General features: G+C 45.3%; 1 protein-coding gene across 1 annotated transcript in view; it reads right to left on the bottom strand.

The window, feature by feature from the left end:
• Window positions 1-19672, bottom strand: part of TPH2 (tryptophan hydroxylase 2) — a 96251-nt gene that overhangs the window by 64952 nt on the left and 11627 nt on the right. The window lies entirely within an intron of this gene.

Here is a 19672-nt window from a genome sequence, read left to right as displayed (position 1 = left end):
TTTTAAAAGTGAAATTAGGGTTTTGAAAAACCTCTCAAGACATCCTCAACAGCCACCTACAGCACTCCTCCCCTCCCCCGCTGCCTACCCTGGCCATCCGACAGAAGTTCTGCCCCTGCCTTCAGCAGATACATACATACAACATACGGAAGTCCAAATATACACACATGAAACTAGGAATACTACCTCGGCCATCTACAGAACCCAGCCTGCAGCAGGCAGCTGCCACAGGAACCCAAGCACGGGCACCAACTGCCACTCACGGCTGCAGCAGCTGCAGGACCCCCTTCAACAAGCTGGGACCACCCAGAGTACCCCCCCTCCCGCCGCCCCACCTCCCCCAACCCAGCACCCTGCCCCCACACCTTCCCCCATCAAGGCACTGGAAAAGGGAAAGAGGACATTAACAAGATTAAGCTAACACACAGATCCCCCACCCCCCAACCATCTCTATACTTCAGGGTGCTCGTGCCAAAATGCTTTCCGTTTAATCTTTAAGTCCAAATGTGGTTCCTACTGCCCCAAATTATTTTTATTAAAAAAAATATATAGAACTGCAGTATATGAGGGATAAGGGAAGAACACACTTAAGAAAGAACAAGAAATTAGCCTTTGCTTTCTCTAAGTACCAAGACTGGGGCTCACGCAAACCAAATTAGAAAGAGATTAGCCTTGTTTAAATTTGGCTGTTGATAACAAATAAAAAATTACAACCTGGCAAATATTTGCTGAGAAGATCAAGACTGCTAAGGCTTAACATCTGTGATAAGTTTAGAATGAAAGCTTGAAATGGGAAGATAAAAATAGAAAGGATGCAAGGAAATAAATATATAAACGGTCTGCCTCCAGTTCCAGAAAATTCAACGAAATCAATTGGAGTCAGGTAAGCCAATAAAGCTAATAAGAGCTGGGCATGAGCACGAGGCAGGAAGGCGATGAGGCTGAAACAGTAAATGAAATATTGAGAAGCCATTTGAAAAGAATCGTTAGGTCAAACTTTTCCCCTGGATATGAATCTGCAAACCTTCAGCATTTCGAAGGGGAGCTGAATATATCCAACAACAAGCAACAGAAGGAAAGCAAGTGTGAGCTAGAATAGGAGCAAAGAGCTTTACAGATCTGTTACTTAATAACAAATTTCCAGCATGGTCATGGTACATTTTCATCCCCACCACTCCCCCACCCCCCCCACAGCCCCCCCAACCCTTGTCTGTCCTGCCTGAGTGGCTCACTGGCCTGGTATCTGAGTCTCGATGCCTGTGTATGTGACTGCTACCCTGATGGCAGGTAAGTCTGACTCTGGCCGTCTGGAGCTTTCTCATTCCACTCCAGCCCCTAGCCCCGGGTCACTATTGAAGGCAGATGTTTAAAAGTCAACTTCATCACAAAGTTAATGCTAACTTTATCCATTTTATTTCTCTGATTAATAGCCAAAATACCAAGATTGAAGAAAAAATAAGAAATTTCCTATTTTTCTCTGCAGCTAATAAGATTATATAATAAAAACCCATCTTTGAGAGTTTACTATGGGCCATTTTTCTAAGGCTTTTTAAGTATTGTTTTTATGAATTAATCCATTTGATTCTCACAACAACTCTGTGAGGTACACACTATTATTATCCCCATTTACACATGAAGAAATTGAGGCTCAGAGAAATTAAGGTGTGTGCCTAAAATCATGGGGCCAGGCTTAAAACCCGGCCAGTCTGGTTCAAGACTGGTTGTAGTCTTAATTGTTTGGTGTTACCAAAGAAATAAATTATGTATTCCAGAAACCAACTTATTTTCATATACCAAACTGAATAAGGCTTATAGGTATGTGTTTTTATACATAGAAAATCTCATATAATCACATGTAATCATGGTACTTGCATGCATTTATAGATCATGGAAAGTACTTCCATATTCATTCACTTATTAATTCCTCTCAGTAAGATCAGAGATAGTGGTTGGGGCACTAGAAATGCATATATGTTTTTAAAACATTGAGATTTGACATTTGGAAACATAAAAATTGTGGTCATGGGAAAAACAGAATGCATTGCCCTTCTTTGCCCTTGTCATGGATTAAGGTGTTTTGGTGTGAATTGTATTTGAGAAGAATGACAGGAGGGTCTCCTGATCTTTTCAGGGCCTAGGATATATACCCATAATCATTTCACATCTATCTGGGGGTACATGTTATAATGTATATGTCATAGGTGTCATAGTTCAGCATCCTAAAACTCTCCTCTGGCCCAAAATCGAAGTCATTCAAGTACTTCACATTTTAGAGAAAGCCCCCAGCAGCTAGAGTCAGCCAGGTTATTAAGAGTCAGCAGAGCAAAGGGTGCCTGGGTGGCTCAGTGGGTTAAGCCTCTGCCTTCAGCTCAAGTCATGATCTCAGGGTCCTGGGATTGAGCCCCGCATCAGGCTCTCTGCTCAGCAGGGAGCCTGCTTCCCCCTCTCTCTCTGCCTGCTGCTCTGCCTACTTGTGATCTCTCTCTCTCTCTGTGTCAAATAAATAAATAAAATTTTTTAAAAAGAGTCAGCAGAGCAACTCCTGGGTGGCTTAGTCGGTTAAGCGGCCAACTCTTGATTTCAGCTTAGGCCAGTGAGATCAAGCCCTGCCTCAGTCTCCACGCTCAGTGGGGAGTCTGCTCGAGGATTCTCTCTCTCCATGTCCCTCTGCCTTTCCCCTGCTCATGTACGTGCTCGCTCTCTCTCTCAAATAAATAAACCTTAAAAATTAAAAAAAAAAAAAAAAAAAAAAAAAAAAGGAGACCGCAGGAATGGCCCTACCACTAAATAAGTTCTCTCAGGGGTACCTGGCTAGAACATGTGACTCTTGTTCTCAGGGTTGTAAATTCAAACCCCACACTAGGTGTAGAGATTACTTCAAGATAAAATATTAAAAAAATAAATTCTGTCCAACCACCCTTCCCACCCACCCACAAACTCCCCCACTAGTCTAACAGGAGATAAGAGAGGCACAGGATTTCGGGGAAGGCCAGTGTTTGAGGGAGAGGGCGGGTTCTTTCCCCTCCCCACAGTGAGGAGAGTAGGTTGCACCAGGACAATCATTTAGGGGGACTGCCCAGGAGAAGTGGGGCCTGACATCGCATTTCCAACCTGGACCACAGCTGAGCAGCAGGAGCCGGAACCCTCCTGCTATGGCCACCAGACTGAAGGAGGAGGAAAGACATGAGGGTATCAGGAAGCTAGGAATATAGGGCTCTGGGCTAGAAGGTAGAGGTAGAAGAGGAAGTTTGACATGTGTCCTCTGACATTTGAGGTTCACATGAACATGAAGTCAGATGCCTTGTAAACTCTAGAAATTTCTGTGGAATCCAATATGATGTGCCTGGGAGGAAAAGGGAGCTGTTCTGCTCACCTCTCAGGAGACAGAAGGGGCTCCCAAAACTCTCATCACTCCTGCTTTGTGAGGGGTTCCCAAGCTCTATAGTGTGCACAACCTAGAGAAAGGGTCGCCAAGGCCATGGGGATACAGGGTGCATGTCTATAGAGAGGTAGAGAGAAGGGTGCTGCCTAAGAAGCTATAAAAAAAACACTCTGCAGAGACTATTTCCACAGAGACCAGCCCATCAGAAAGAATCTGTCTAAGCCAGTGTGAGTGTGGCCTGCAGTCTGCCCACCACTGATATTCTAACAACCCTGTAAAAAGCTCTCAGCTCCTCTCAGCTTCCCACTCCAGGGAAGTGAGGTCATAGAAGAGAGAAGGGAGGATGTCTCAGAACTAGCACACACATTCATCTTACACACATACACATTCCCTCCAGATAATAGAGGGCGGGGGAAGAGGATACACTTTGAATCAAATTTGAGATTAATCTTTTTTTTAAATGAATGGGACGAGGCCTTAAATACCCAAATGAGACTACACTAATAATTGAAAATGACAGCAAATTAGATGTTGCTAAGGAACTTGCTTCCCAGCAGGAAAGTAGAATTCAACACAATACAGTTGAAAGCAGCAAGTGGGAAAAATAAAACCATTTTGCCGTCGGAATAAACCCCAACAACATGAGACTTCTCAACAAACTAATGACATGTAAATATTATAATTAGATCTTTAGGGAGTCTCCCTCATTTATATGGAATTAGTTGGGATTCCAGAATTCTCAATAACCACCAAAATTATTATTCACAGATCCCTAAATCACTGGAGGGAAACAGATGCGACTTTCGGTAGCTTCTACTCACTGCAGACTCAGCCCTCGTGCCAAAGAATGGTAAACTAAGGCTTTAGAAACACGACAGGGACCCAGTATTCAGTGAAGATGGAACTGGAAAAAGCACGACAGTGGTCACCACAGAAATCGAGGCTTAAGAGTGGGAAAAATCCCCGATGCAGTAGGTTACTCAGAGAGGACGAAGAACTTTCTTGGGAAATACTGAAGGCTGTGAGAGGCGTCTTTCTGCCTGCGAAGTGAAACGCTACTCTTCCTGGAGGCAGGGGGATGATCCTGAAAAACCTGCCCTGTCCCCACCAGATGGAACAAAGTAGACACATTGCAGGGGCAAAGGTATCTTTATAGTTCTAAGTTCCAAGCTTGTTCAAGTTGTTTAACAAATATGTTGTGGATCCTGACCTCCAAGGACACGTACCCCACTAAGGCTGAAATTGCAGGAGTTCTTCCTCTAGCCAGATGAATAAGCAGTAACCCTTCTGTTTTATTTAACGATTTCTTTGATCTTCTCCTCCAGCAGGTCCAACCACAAGGCTGGACTTTTCTTCTACCTTTTTTTTCCCCCTAATTTGGGAGATTGGAAAATATTTGGTTACGGTGGTACATCCTGGCTGTCTGCTGGAGGCCTTGTTGCTAGAATTTCACAGGTGAGATGCAGTTTCTTTGTTTGCATTATGGTTAGAAGAACCCCAGCGTTGGGAAGCAATTCACATAGTCCGTGGAGGACAATGTGACAGGTTGCAGTTGACAGTATTTACATGGAGATGGCAAGACTACTGGCTGCAGGGGCACCTGGGTGGCTCAGTGGGTTGAGGCCTCTGCCTTCGGCTCAGGTCATGGTCCCGGGGTCCTGGGATCGAGCCCCGCATCGGGCTCTCTGCTCGGCAGGAAGCCTGCTTCCTCCTCTCTCTCTGCCTGCCTCTCTGCCTACTTGTGATCTCTCTCTGTCAAATAAATAAATAAAATCTTAAAAAAAAAAAAAAAAGACTACTGGCTGCAGCACAAGGCAGACTGTGTTCTTTTAAACAGTTGGATCTCCTCAGTGGCAAGACCCAACCAGAGCAGAAGGTAAACAGAGAATCCGTTAAGGAGATGGGTGAATCTGATAGAAGCAGTTAAGAATGAACTCATTTTTTATTTGATTTCATTACATGTTCCTCGGGCCAGGAGACGCCTCACTTATTCAACAGCTGTTTATCTGCCTGGAATAGACTGTCCCTCTCACCTCTGCCTCATCTTTTCTTCCTTCCCTACCTTAGGCAATTCTCTCTTGATTGACACTTCCACCTGGGGGTTTGCAGAAGGGAAATGAGAAGAGATGAAATGTAAAACCCCATCAACTTTGCAACTCATTAGCAATTAGCAGCTCCTCTAAGGGTCTGGACAGGGCCTTTGGAGAAAGAGCATGGAAACATGAAGGCAGGAGGTCTCTATCTTTGTCCCTTCTTGACTTATGACACATACACGTGCTGCCTCCCCAATGAGCATACCCTGAATTCTGAATAATTTTCAGGGAGCTATCTGTAATTCATTCTCTTTCCTTGCCATGCAAAGAAACATAAGAATATAGAAGAGGAGATTGATGTTATTCTAACATCATAAGAATAGCCTTTATTTCAATCCAATGTTATTTTTTAAAGATTTTATTTATTTGAGAGAGGGAGAGCATGAGCAGAAGGGAGAAGCAGAGGGAGAGGAAGAAGCAGACTGCCTGCTGAGCAGAGGGCCAGGTGCAGAGCTCCATGAAGGACCCCAAGATCATGACCTGAGCTGAAGGCAGATGCTTAAGGAATTGGAGCCACTCAGGTGCCTCCCACCATGTGATACTTTTTAAAGAAATATTCACATTCACAAAATTTACTATCGATTGTTACCAAGCATTTGTTACACATCTCACAACTGAAGTGACATACTAGTACACAGAAATTTCCATCAGTACTTGTAACCTCATGTAGCTGGTGACCATAATGTCACCTAGTACCGTGCCAGTTGGTCCCACCTTCATGAAACAGTATCACCTGCAACCAGGTGTCTCGAGCAGAGAGAGCTGTCTGGTCGGTGGGAGTTCAGCAGGAAGATGGCTGACACCTCTGAGACTAGAAACTATGTTGACACAAGCCAGGAAAAACAAAACAAAACCTAAGTGGAGTCCATGGATTCCATTAAAGTTTAACCAGAAAGCAAAGGCCATTTTTTCTACTGATTTCCAAAAGTCAATGAGAAAAGTGTAAGGCTCCTGCATTTGATTACACTGAAGTTACACTTCAGAATTCAGACCATAAAGGACAGTCAATAACTTTATGATGAAACAGTGTCAATAATACAGGTGGGGCAGGGCACGGGGAGTAATATATCCAAAATATTAGTCTGCTAAATCTATCCCCCCATTACCAGGTATGTTCCTTCAAGGCAGGGGATTTTTGTTTGCTCGTTCATTTTTATATCCCTGCTACCCAGACCAGAGTCTGGAATATGTAGGTGTCCAACAAATATTATTTGTCAAATAAGTAAATCAATCCAGCTGAAACAAGCCACATATTTAAAGGTTAAGAAGAGGGGTGCCTGAGTGGCTCAGTGGGTTGAGCCTCTACCTTCAGCTCAGGTCATGATCCCAGGGTCCTGGGATCAAGCCCCACATTGGGCTCTCTGCTTGGCAGGGAGCCTGCTTCCCTCCTCTTTCTGCCTGCTTCTCTGCCTACTTGCGATCTCTCTCTCGTCAAATAAGTAAATAAAATCTTTTAAAAATAAACAAAGGTTAAGAAGAATTATAGTGGTGTATCACAAAGCCAGACAGATATACATTTGTCTTGCTTCATCCCTGCCTCGTATTTTAATTGCTATGGAAGAAGCAAGTCCAAAGACTTTGAGATATTAGTAAGTTCTGGTAGCTCCTGATTATCCTCATGTACTACATACTTTATATGTAAGTGTTTCTTTTTTTCTAATTTTCTTAACTCAGTCTTCCTAGGCATATCCTATACTTGTAGCCACGGTTTTTATGAGGAAAGAAAGCAGCATATGCAAACCCAAAGGGACATAAAAGCCAAACTTGGCTGAACACAGAGATGTTTCCTTTGCTGGACTTCTTACGGAATGAACTTGCAAAGATGTTTCCAAAGCCACAGAACGTGATGATCAAATGCAATTTTTCAAAAAGGAAACTCACAAATCAGTACAGTGACATAACAGCCGTCTGAGTTATATCCAGATTTCAAACCGTTGAGTTGTCTGACATAAACAAAGTGGCTCGATGAGGGTCATTTGGTAAGGAGATCAGGCAGCCCGAGACAGCTATGCCACACCACAGGGTAGACGTAAAGGCACAAACTCATTTTCAGCTAGTCCCCTAGGCCAGTCAGGTAAAGAGCATTTGTGATCACATATTTTATTTGTTTTTGCAAATGAGTTTTGCACACATGAATTTTCGCAAATGAGTCTATGGGCCCTAAGGAACTTTTAGATGGTAGCAAACAAGTTTGTTTTGTTCACATTGTCAATATTGGTGCTGCCTTTACAGAAGACATAATGAAAATAAACTACTACACCTTGGGAGCCTCAGGGAGAGTGAAAATTTAACTCCTGGAAATTATTTGTTTTTATTTGTCCCGTGCACCCCAGGATAGGGCTTCCCACTATTTTCTCACCTTGCAGAAAGCCCTCTTCACATTCTAGAGGAGTGATTTTCTTCTGCAAAAAACATCATGAAATTAACTATGAACAGCCACAACAATGGGTCTCACATCCATCGCTACGTGCGTGTTCAACACACAAAAGGAAGGGGAACTCAAAAAAATGCAATCCAGAAACGAGCTGAAATGCAATAGTGGCCAACAATCTCGGGGCATGGATAGGGAGAGACCCAGGCTGGGGGCTCCAAGGCCTCCAGATTTAATCCCACCCATCTTGCACCCTGACCAACAGGGACCGGATGTTGCTAACTACTGGGCCCCCGTGATGTCTTATATAAAGTGGTGGGCGAGGGAGTGTGGTTACCCTACAGGTCATGGCCCTAAGGAAATTAATAAGAGCATCCATCCATTCATCTACCTGTAACAGTAACAATATAAAAGATAACAATATAAACAATAACAATATAATAGCACTTCACCTGGAGAATGTCATATACTGCTCACCTTACAGAGTGATTAAATAACTATTAGTCTCCCTATTTTATGATGAAGGAAACTGAGGCTCACGCACAGTAATCTAAGATCAAACAGCTAGTAAGAGGCACAGCTGGGACTCGGATTACAGAGGGCAAGCTCTAGAGCACCCCCACTCTTAACCAACACACCTCAGTGCAAGGTACTGAGTACCTAATGTGTATGAAGCATTGAGTTTGGCCTCTGTTTCCCCATTTGAAACTCAGGGAAATAAGACAACCACACAACACTGAGAAGATCAGGTGACGTCATCTGCAACCCCCCCGCCCCCCACCCATAACACCTAACACCATAACAGCCTAACACCTAACAGCTACTCAGCTTAGCTGGATCCCTTCCTCCATGAGGAAGGGATGCAATTTCATCCCTTCCCTGCAGGCTCGGGAATAGGCCTGGAGATGACAAAACAGTGCTCTTCTGCGTGAATCCATTCACCTCTCAGACAGAACTTGTGGAAAGTAATTTCAGTCCTTCACATTCATGGAAATCATTTTAAAGTAAAATGCCCCTACCTCATTCCCCGAGAACGGCGTTAGAATCTGGTGCAACCCCTGTCCTTGTCAGGAAGTGACACCAGGCCATACTGTGCTAAGGTTTTCCCCAGCTGTAGGAGCCGCCTTATAATCAGACAACATCCTACTGAGGCATTCACGCACATCTAAAAAACCCGCCAAGCTCAAAAAATGAAAAAGAGAAACCTTTTCCAAATCAATTTTCCCTTTTGTCTTTCTTTCAATTCTCAGGCTCGCTTCCTTTCAGCCATTGAGCTGAACTTCAGGTAAAAAGAAACATTTGGCATGAAAATGATTCTTCCATAAAGCCTGACATCTTTTAAATACTTTGAAGAACTGTGCATTTCAAATATGCTGAGAATTCTGTAGAGAACAGAATAGCTTTTATAAAACCCGGTCATTTAATTTTTTAACTTGAGGATGATACCACCTATGTCAAAGGGAAGTTGCTATGTGCATTGAAAAAAAGGGCGGGGGTGGTGGGGGTGTGGCCTCTGGAGTGGAAAAAGATACTCAGGTTCTATGGAAGAGGCCCTCTTGAAAACCCTAATGTGACCTTCCTCAGAAACCATTCCAGTCATCTGGGAAATGACCCCAGCACAACAAATATTTGGTTTTGTTCTACTTTTCAATTTACCGCTCCATTTCAGAGAAATTAAAGCATCAACAACTGGTGTTTATGCAGGAGTCACAAGAACCCAAACAGCCACATATATCTCAGTTTCATTCAAAACCTGGGAAAGCAAATCAATGGGGGATAATGGAATGAGATAAAATTAGCTCCGTCGGGGAGAAAACATATTTGCCTTCTAAGGTGCCGTCTTCTCAAAAAGGCGGAAGAGGGAAAAAAAATTAAATCTCGGTCCCACCTCACAAGAGCCCACAATTCATCAAGGTGCCCATCTGCCAATGAAACCGATGAGAAAAATAGAATTAAAGACAAAAACTTGCAACATCCCAGTTAAGTTTTCTTCCCTGGGAAGAAAGCGTAACTTTTCCCTTTCATCCTTCCTCCACCTTCTGTTTGTGATGTTTCCAATTAAGATTCGCCTACCTAAAAATAGGTAATGTGGCACTCACAACTCCTGTTAGTAATGTATTTCTTTTCACTTTTCGCTTCTGAAACCAAGCAGGATCCATAAATCATGCCTCTTCTCGCATGAAATGAGAAATACTAAGGTCAACGGAAATTTCTCTGAAGGTGGAGAGGTGGAGCCACCCCAGTTACAGTTCTGCAAGTTGCAATAATTGCACATGCTTCTAGGAAAGACTCGGCGTCAGTAATCCTGCAGCTCAAACGAAAGCTAACTGGTCACAAGAACCTGGGAGTCTGGAAGGCCCCCGCGTGCACACGGGCGTGCACAGGCAGCATCCGAGCGCTACCCAGGATCAGTCCTACTCTCTGTCTGGAGCCTACCTTTGTTTGCCGCTGATCATCCACCTCCTTCCTCTTCTTTGCAAAACTAGAGTGACTCCCGCTGAGTCCTGTAGCACAAGTCCTGCTGGCGTGGAAGGCAAATCCATTCCCTATTATGTGTCTATTCAGTGTCTTAGAGTGCGTGGCACTTCTGTCCCAGAGAGCTTCCTGTGGACATGGAGCATCTGGGGCTGTGGGTGGGGGGAGAGGAGGGTGGCAATAAAAGGCTTTCCTCTGCTTTGATAGGGAAAGGAAGTTAGAACCCTCTCTGCTCCGTGCAGAATGAGAGGCCTCTCTCTCTCTCTCTCTCTCTCTCTGATGGAGCGGAGTAGAATATTCACAAGCTCCCCCAAATTGAATGAGCCTGCTGGGTTGGCGATCGCACTTTTCAAATATGCCAGTCCGCATTCGGGACTATTTTGTTTTAGGGTCTCTGTTTAGCTGTGTACTTACACTCACAGCAAATGAATCACAAAAGGGTGCAATTCTGTTAAATCAAAAAATCAAGAAATGAATAGTCTAGTAACTAGAAAAAGCCAGAGAGGGACAAATCCCTGGCAGTCGTTTTTCAAGCGTCAGCCCAGCTGTGTTTATTTCCATCCATCATTTATCTCACCGGGGTCAGGCCCTGACAGGCAGGACAAGAAGCGGGCAGGACCGGGCAGAGCCAGGCAGAATGGCTGAGCAGGCTGGGGCGTGGCTCTGCCCCGCCGAGCCCCGCCCCCACCCCCCCACCCCCGCCCCCTGCCAAGGACGTGCCGGAGACTCAAAGTCACACCCTGCTGAGATGAGTCCTGGCTCCCTAAAGCCTGGAGTGAACTAAATACAGACAAGAACCGTGCATTTCAAATATGCGGAGATTCTGTGAAGGGAATGACTTTTTAAAATGCCGAGTCTCCGTTCTGTGACTGCTATTTTCAACCGGTGTACAATACTGTCTATGTCAAGAGGAAGGGCCACAAAAGACAAAAGACCAGACGTGGCTTCTTGGGCAAAGAGAGAGAGTCTTCAAGAGAAGCACACGACAGCCCCGGAAGTGACCTTACCCAGAAACTATTCTGGTCATGTGGGAAATGAACCGAGGCCAACAGTATTTGCTTTCCTTCTACTCTTCGACTGCTCCATTTCAGAGACATTAAAGCATCCACCGCTGGTGTTTTTGCAGGTAACATGGTCAGCTCTGTCGCCTTCAGTAAGTTTCCTAATCTCTGCAGCTCAGTTTCCTTGTCTTCAAAATGAGTCCAAGAATGGCACTTATCCCAAAAGCTCTTTGTGAGCTTAAATGAGCGAACATGAGCAAAGTATTGAACACACTGCTCAGCACATGGTAGGCATTTAACTAAAGGAGGCTAAAACTACCCAAATATGCCAGCTGAGAGGTCCCTACGATGACTATTTCTACCACCCTCAGCCCTTCAGGGACTGATCCAACACAGCCCACCTGCAACCCACACCCTCTGACCTTCGCTGAGACTTCCTGGCCTGGGAAGGCCTTGGAGAGGACCGCTTTGTTAACTGAGAAGCAAGCTGTATGCATGAGTTACAGGAAACTGAAAAGTGTACACACACGCATGCACACATGTACACACACACACACATGCACCCACCGACACACACACACATGTATATTTTTGAAAATCTCCTTTAATCCAGCCCACCATGGAGCCTGAAATTTCATAATTCATTCACTCCTTAAGGTCTTTTATTCATTTTACATGAGCTTAACAAATGATTACACGGAATTGAGGAACCATTAGCTACTTAACACATGATAATAAGAATCATATCTATCATAGATTCAACCCCAGCTTGTACCAGCCAGCATCCGGGCCCTATAATCACTAATCTTCCCAACCACACATGGTAGAAATATAATGTGCCCATTTTAAGGTAAGGGCACTGGGACTCAGCAGCGCCTAGGTGGCTCAGTTGGTTGAGGGTCTGACTTGATTTCAGTTTAGGTCATGATCTCAGGATCATGAGATTGAGCCCTGCATCAGGCTCCACACTCAGCAAGGTGTCTGCTTGAGATTTTCTCTCTCCTTCTCCCTCTGTCCCTCTTCCCTCCCTGCCCATACATGCACGCTCTCTCTCTCTCTAAAATAAATAAATAAACCTTAACTTAAAAAAAAAAAAGAGCACTGAGACTCAGAGAAGCTGGGTCAGTGCTCATGGCTACAGAGCAGGAATTCAAACCCAATGCTGTCTAGCTCCAAAGTCTATACATTCTGCCACATGTTCTGCCAACCTCTGCTTCCATAAGGATTACTTCTATGGATAACACCTTAGCGCCCATTGTGGTAGAGCTGATAGAGAGGGTTTTGAAGAAATAAAATTGAACACAACTTAAATGTATATGGTAGCCAACCTCCAAGACGGTCCCCAGGAAAGCCTGCCTCCTGGCTTTCATCCCCATGTGTAGTGCCTTCCCACAGTATAGCAGGGTTGGCTATGAAACCAATAGAGTCCATCAGGAGGGATGGTATGCCACTTCTGAGGCTAGGTTATAAAAGGCAGGGTAGATTCTACCTTGCTTTCTTTGGGACCACTTGATCTGGAGGAAGCCAGCTGCCATATCTTGAGGACACTTGGCAGCCTTATTGGAGGGGCCCATTTTGTAAGAAAATTTGGCCTCCTGCCAATAGCGATGTGCATGACCATATTGGAAACAGATCTTCCAGCCCTAGCCTTCTCTCGTCAACCCATTGACTCCAGCCTCGTGAGAGACCCTGGCCCAAGACCAGCCAGCTAAGCCATTCCCTAAATCCTGACCCTCAGAAACTTTGTGAAAGTTGGGCACCTGGGTGGCTCAGTTGGTTGGATGACTGCCTTCAGCTCAGGTCATGATCCTGGAGCCCCAGGACTGAGTCACGCCTTGGGCTCCTGGCTTAGCAGGGGTCTACTTTTCCCTCTGACCCTTCCCCCTCTCATGCTCTTTCTCTCTCTCTCCCATTTGTTCTCTCAAATAAATAAATAAAATCTTAAAAAAAAAAAAACTTTGCAAGATAAGAAATGCTTGTTGTTTTAAGCTGCTCAATTTTGGAATAATTTATAACACAAAAATAATTAACTAAAACAGTGTAAAAATCAGACAATTTTAGGACTTAAAGAGTCTTGGTGAAGGGGAGTGGAGAAGGATATTAACCAAAAGGTAATAAAAAGATTTGGAAGGGCATCTGCATGGTTCAGTTGGATACATATTCAAATCTTGATTTTGGTTCAGGCCATGATCTCAGGGTTGTGAGATGGAGCCCCACGTTGGGCTCTATGCTCAGTGGGACTCTGCTTGAGAGTCTTTCCTTCTGCCCCTCCCCCAGCTCACACGCACACATGTGCTCTCTCCAAAATAAATAAATAAAATCTTAAAAAAAAAAAAAAAAAGATGTGGAGCATGAGGGTAGACAAAAAGGAGAGACAGCTGAAGTCAGAAAAATTATAGTAGTATTAGCAAATACTTATGTAGCATTTCCTAGGCAGTGTTCTAAGTGCTGTTATTATGTTAGCTCACTTAATTCTTATAACAAGCCTATAAGACAGTAGTAGAGTTATTCCCATTGTACAGATACGGAAACGGAGGCACAGAAGACAAATCATTTGCAGGAGTCACTCAGCTGGCAAGTGTTTCAGGTTGGAATTCATCCCAGGCAGTCCAGTCCAGCTTCTGTCCTCTTAAACACACCATGCCCTGCCTCTCGGATTGAAAGAAAAACTGGATAAAGCAACCAAGACCTTCAAGTGGGCCAGGGGCTGAGTAAACCCCAGGCTTTTGGTCTAGATTCTTTGACTATTGTTTTGAGAGAGAGAAGGATAAAGTATACTGTGTAGCAATGCTCTATTGATTTCATTTACTCCTCAAAATACTCCCAGAGGAAAGGCAGAGGAGATATACTATTTTCCCCATTCCACAGAAGAGAAAACTGAGGCCGAGAGACGGATTCAAGTGGTTCCCCCTGAATTTGAAGTCGGAGGCGTTTTCTTAGCAAGTTGGGGAATTTTCCAACTTCAAGCAAATTCTGGCCTTTTGAAACTCCCTTGTTTAACTTACTCATTGACATCACATTGACCTATTTACATTTCAGATTCCATGGACTAAAAAAACTAATAAATCAGAGGAAGCAGCCCCATGAGAAGGACATGAGGTTCATGTACCACCTCAATTTCAGCCAGAAGAAAGTACATTCATAGCAAAACACAATCACAATAATATTCAAAATCAATTGAAGCAAACAAGAGTGGCATAATTAAAGTCAGAGCTCAGGGCCTCTATCAAAGAGAGTAAGATGGATTGAAATAACTATCACCACCCTCACCAAAAATATAATTAAATATGTATGCGTATTGTTGAGGAATAATCATTATAATAGCCCTCAAAGAAAAATGTGTTTATTTCTAGCCAATTGAAAAAAAAAATGTATTACTGATTCTTCTTCTCCAATAATATAGCAACTGTGAACCCTACAGAAATGCAGCAAAGCAAATGCCAAGGTTAAAATATGAAGGTACCAATGACAGAAAGCTGGATGGCTGCAGACAAACCTAACACCACCCCCTCCCCGTCATCATTTTCTGTTCCTCCACATGCCATCTGCCCCCCACACTCTTGCGTAGTCTCTGAACCGTCTGTACGTGTGCTCCACATCGTCTAATCACAGGCTACTTATTTCTCTGCTTCTCCAAGAATTTCTGTTATTTGGGTCTGGGAGGACAGGTTGGGATACACATCCTCTTCCCTGCGAATTCAGAATCAGTGCCCTCTCAAGCCAGGGCAGGCGTTCTGGGGTCTTCTATGGAGAACGTATTTGCACTAAGGAAGGTTTCCTCTGCCATTATTGAGGCAATCAGGCCTCCCCGACACGTGGCCGGACACGTCTGCGGGCATCGCAGGGCCCCTGGGTAATCAATCCTGTTTCTCAGCCGCGCTGTCGATCAGAACCGCGCCTGAGTGCCCCCTATCGACAGCTCTCAGCGTGCGGCCGCCTCCCCCGCGCCCGCTCCTCCTTCAGGTTCATGGTAATACAGACCTCCAACCTGCTGTTTTTTCATCAGAGACTGGAATTTTTTCATTTTCTCGGCTTGTGTTGATTCTTCCCCCCTGCCTTCTCCTTTCAAGACTATCATAGAAAAATACAGTATTCAACACGAATCCCCCGGAGGGCCTCTTGGCCATGGTTTCAATATCTATCAGTCTTCCATTCCTTCCCCTCTGTCCTTCCCTTCAGACACCTCAGACCTCAGCCTGCCCATCTCTAGAACAACCCCAAACATCTGGACTCCAACTTCGTCTCTCTTTCCAACCATTTTTTGACCTGCTCGGGGTCCAGAAAACCTTAACAAATTATTAGCAGGAAGCTGAATTGTTCTCCACGTGTCAGAATGATCCCTCGTTTTAGCACCAAAATTGTGTGCGCTGGGACCTCGCATGCCAAATTTTTCAGGACCGCCTCAATTTCCAATAATCTGCTTCTCTGACCGGGGCTTCCAAGCATGGGTTTGGAAAATCAGAGTGCAACATGCCGCCGGAAGCCAGTCTAATGAGCTTATTTTAAGTAATTATTGTGTACATCCTTTCCCTTTGCTCTCTCAGAAAGCCATTGGCACGAGAAAAATGCCTATTTTGATCAGAAACTGCATCTTTATTCTCTGTGAATGAAAAGAACCCCTAACTTACTTCATGGCACACTGGAGACGACAGGGACAGGCCCACTTGGGATTTGCTAATACCTGTGCCCTGCACCCACCAGCCCCTAACACAAGCCTTGACCTCCAGCGCTCCATGTGCTTTTGTGAGCACACACATGTGCGCGCATACACGGACAGCTAGCCCTTAACCTCCTCAGTCTCATTCGGAGAGAAGCCACCGCAGCATTGGCATAGAAGACATTACGGAACGACTCTTTCCTCTCTACTTTCCACAGTCCCTAGGTTTGTGCCTTCCCAAGGTAGCTACCCCAGCTAGGTACCTTCCTCCCTCTGTCAACTTACAAGAAACACCAAGGCAACTGACAATCGGTTATCTGTATTTTGGCAGCTACACACACACACACACACACACACACGGGATACGTGATTGCTTTCTATGAAATATTTCCATACAGAAGGATGTTGGTCTGCCGCAAAAGCTTCAGTATGGGCAACAGTCTTTAAATGGGGAACCGAAGGAGTTTTCATTTCATCCAAGGATGACTTTGAGGGACATTTGTTAAAGTGGCAGCATAAACCATGGTATTAACATAGCTAAAGAGTTCAATAATAGGTCAGCTGGAAACTGAAGACAGCCTGTGGAAAAGGGGCAGGGGAAGATGTAATGATACGGAGTGACACGATCACAAATTGCCTGCCAGGCCCTGCACTGGGCACAGCACATGCCTTCTCTTGGGCAATCCCTGCTACGATCCCAGGAGACGGGCCGTACATGTGCTGAGATGCTCTTCCTGGATGAAGAAACAGGCCCAGTGAGGTTGATCACACTGGATTCCACACTCTCTTTGGGAAACACCCTCTTCTTTCACTCTACAGCCACCAAATCACCATCAGGTTAATGTTTAGCCTCTCCGGGGTCATGACAATAGGGAGTTTTGTAAATCCCTTGAGAGTGGTTTCTCCCTGTAAATGATGAATTGACAGTTTCCTGCCTACCTCAGCCTCTTGAATATCCAGTTACTGAGTCAGAGCCTTTGAACCAAAGCACTCCACAGCTCTGTAAATAGGGACCGATCCTGGAACACTCCAGCCGCTCCAGTGCCTTCTGTGTATAAAATCTCCACCATCTGGGGCACCTGGGTGGCTCAGTCAGTTATGCATCTGCCTTCAGCTCAGGACTTGACCCCAGAGTCCCAGGATCAAGCCCTATGTCAGGCTCCTGCTCCACGGAGAGTCTGCTTCTCCCTCTCCTCGCCCCGGCCCCTGCTAGCACACACGCTTGCTCTCACTTGCTTACTCTCTCTCTCAAGTACATAGATAAAATCTTTTAAAAAATAAATAGGGGCGCCTAGGTGGCTCAGTGGGTTAAACCACTGCCCTTGGCTCAAGTCATGATCTCAGGCTCCTGGGATTGAGCCCTGCATTGGTATCTCGGCTCAGCAGGGAGCCTACTTCCCCCTCTCTCTCTGCCTGCCTCTCTGACTACTTGTGATCTGTCAAATAAATAAATACAATCTTTAAATCTATAAATAAATAAATTAATAAAATAAAATAAAATCTCCACCATTTCCAGCTGGGGATCCTGTGGGTCTGTCTCCTCTCCAACAGTGTTTGAATGGAACAGACCCAGGGGTGCCCTTTCCAGCCTCCCATGACCCTCCAACCTCTTTTCCAGTCACAACGTTCAGAGCCATCTTCTCAGCACCCTCAGCCTCTGGAACCAGCCAACACCATCTTTTGAGCTTAGCTTCATTACTGGCCACCAACCATGAGCTCCCAAATTGGTCAGAATTATTCCCCCGAGGTGGAGGCCACCGTCGACGGCCTGGTCAGCACGCACCTGCAGGCCTCCCACACATACCTCTCTCGGGGCTTCTATTTCTACCATGCCGGTGTGGCTCTGGAAGGAGTGAGCCACCTCCTCCCCAAATCGGCTGAGGAGAAGCATGAGGATGCCCAGCACCTCTTGCAGAGGTAAAAACGCGGCAGCCAGGCCCTCCTCCAGGACGCACAGAAGCCATCCATCCCATGGAAACTTCTGGGGTTCTGGAGAAGAACCTGAAGCAGGCCCTTCTGGATCTGCCTGCTCAGGTTCTGCCCACACAGACCCGCAGCTCTGTGATTGCTAGAGAACCACTTCCTACATGAGCAGGTGAAACTCAGCAAGGAGATGGCAACCACCTGGCTAACTCCACAGGCTGGCAGCCCCCAAGCTGGGCTGGGTGGGTGTCTCTTCAAAAGGCTCACCCTTTGAGAGGCCCCTCTGGCCTCCCCCTGGTCCCAGGACTCCTGCCTGAGCCTCTCCCTGCAGCCGTGAGGCAACTTTTTAGCTACCCTGGAGGCTTCTCCTGAGTAGTGAACCAAACAGAAACAATAAAGCTCTTTGCAAGAAAAAAAAAAAATCTCCATTTCCATCCACCAATTTATTCTTTTGTTTTCCACAGACACCGCACCCTGGTTTTCCTCTTTAGCTAAGGGAAGGTGGCAAATGTAAACTCCTGTTACTGCTTTGAGAACTTTACCCTCCATCATTTTCATTATATGCTCTTTTCCTGTTCTGCCCTTATCAGGATGTTTTCTTTAGAACCAAAAGACTCCCCATGATCAGTGACCCTTGAGAGCGCTTGACTCAGATATACCAATTCGATTAGTGTCCCACAATATCAGCTTGCCTTGTCCTGCTTCTCGGCTCGCTCTCTCTCTCAAGAAGAAATAAGTAACCTTTGAGATAGTTCCTTGATTACCATGCTAACAAAATTCTTTAAAGACACACATACCTAGGGGCGCCTGGGTGGCTCAGTGGGTTAAGCCACTGCCTTCGGCTCAGGTCGTGATCTCAGAGTCCTGGGAATGAGCCCCGCATCGCATCGGGCTCTCTGCTCAGCGGGGAGCCTGCTTCCCCCCTCTCTCCCTGCCTGCCTCTCTGCCTACTTGTGATCTCTCTCTCTGTGTCAAATAAATACATAAAATCGTAAAAAAAAAAAAAAAAAAGACACACATACCTACATACATATATTTTTCACATAGGTATCATACATGTACCATCTATGCATAAAATACATATTTATCCATCTGTTCTACCTAAAGAAAAAAGCTCTGCCAAGCACTGAGCTTTTATCATGTCATGGGCAGGTGATGCCCCAAATGCCAGTCCTGCCTACACCCCTTCCAAGGACCCCTGTTATGACCTGATTCCCCCGGGACAATCTGTGAACCAAGGGGAGCCAAGCTGAAGGCTCACAATCAATGATCAGACCCTGATGTGAAACAGTGAGCCCAGCCCATAAGGGTCCTTTCTTGGTAATCTGACTGGGAAACAACGGGAGAAGGGTCTCATGAGTGATGGTGCTGAGGGAGGGAAGGGCGCTTGGGCTGGGATGAGCTTCAGGCACACGGACATTGTGAGGGGGTAGAAAGCCACAGGAGGCTAAAGGCAGTCAAGAAGCTGCCTGGAACAGAGGAAAACAAAAATGGAGTAGACAACATGTGGGAAAAGCACATGGCAAGTGGTCCTGGTGTTTAGGATCATAAATACAGGGGAGAAAGAACGAAGGACGCCTGAGGCTTGGGAGGAGGAAAGGAAGAGGACCCAAAGTGTGAAAGAAAGAGACTTAGAAATGAGCAAACAGCTGATGCAATCAGAGGTGTGATGTGGGATCCTTTGACTTGGCATTAAGCCTTTGTGTGTCATACTCCCTTAAAAAAAAAAAAAGAGGAAGAGAAAAAAGCAAAGGCAGACATGCTCTCTAA

This window comes from Lutra lutra, chromosome 8 (assembly GCF_902655055.1).
Source record: "Lutra lutra chromosome 8, mLutLut1.2, whole genome shotgun sequence".
Taxonomy (NCBI): Eukaryota; Metazoa; Chordata; class Mammalia; order Carnivora; family Mustelidae; genus Lutra; species Lutra lutra.
This window is presented reverse-complemented; position numbering and strand designations above follow the sequence as displayed.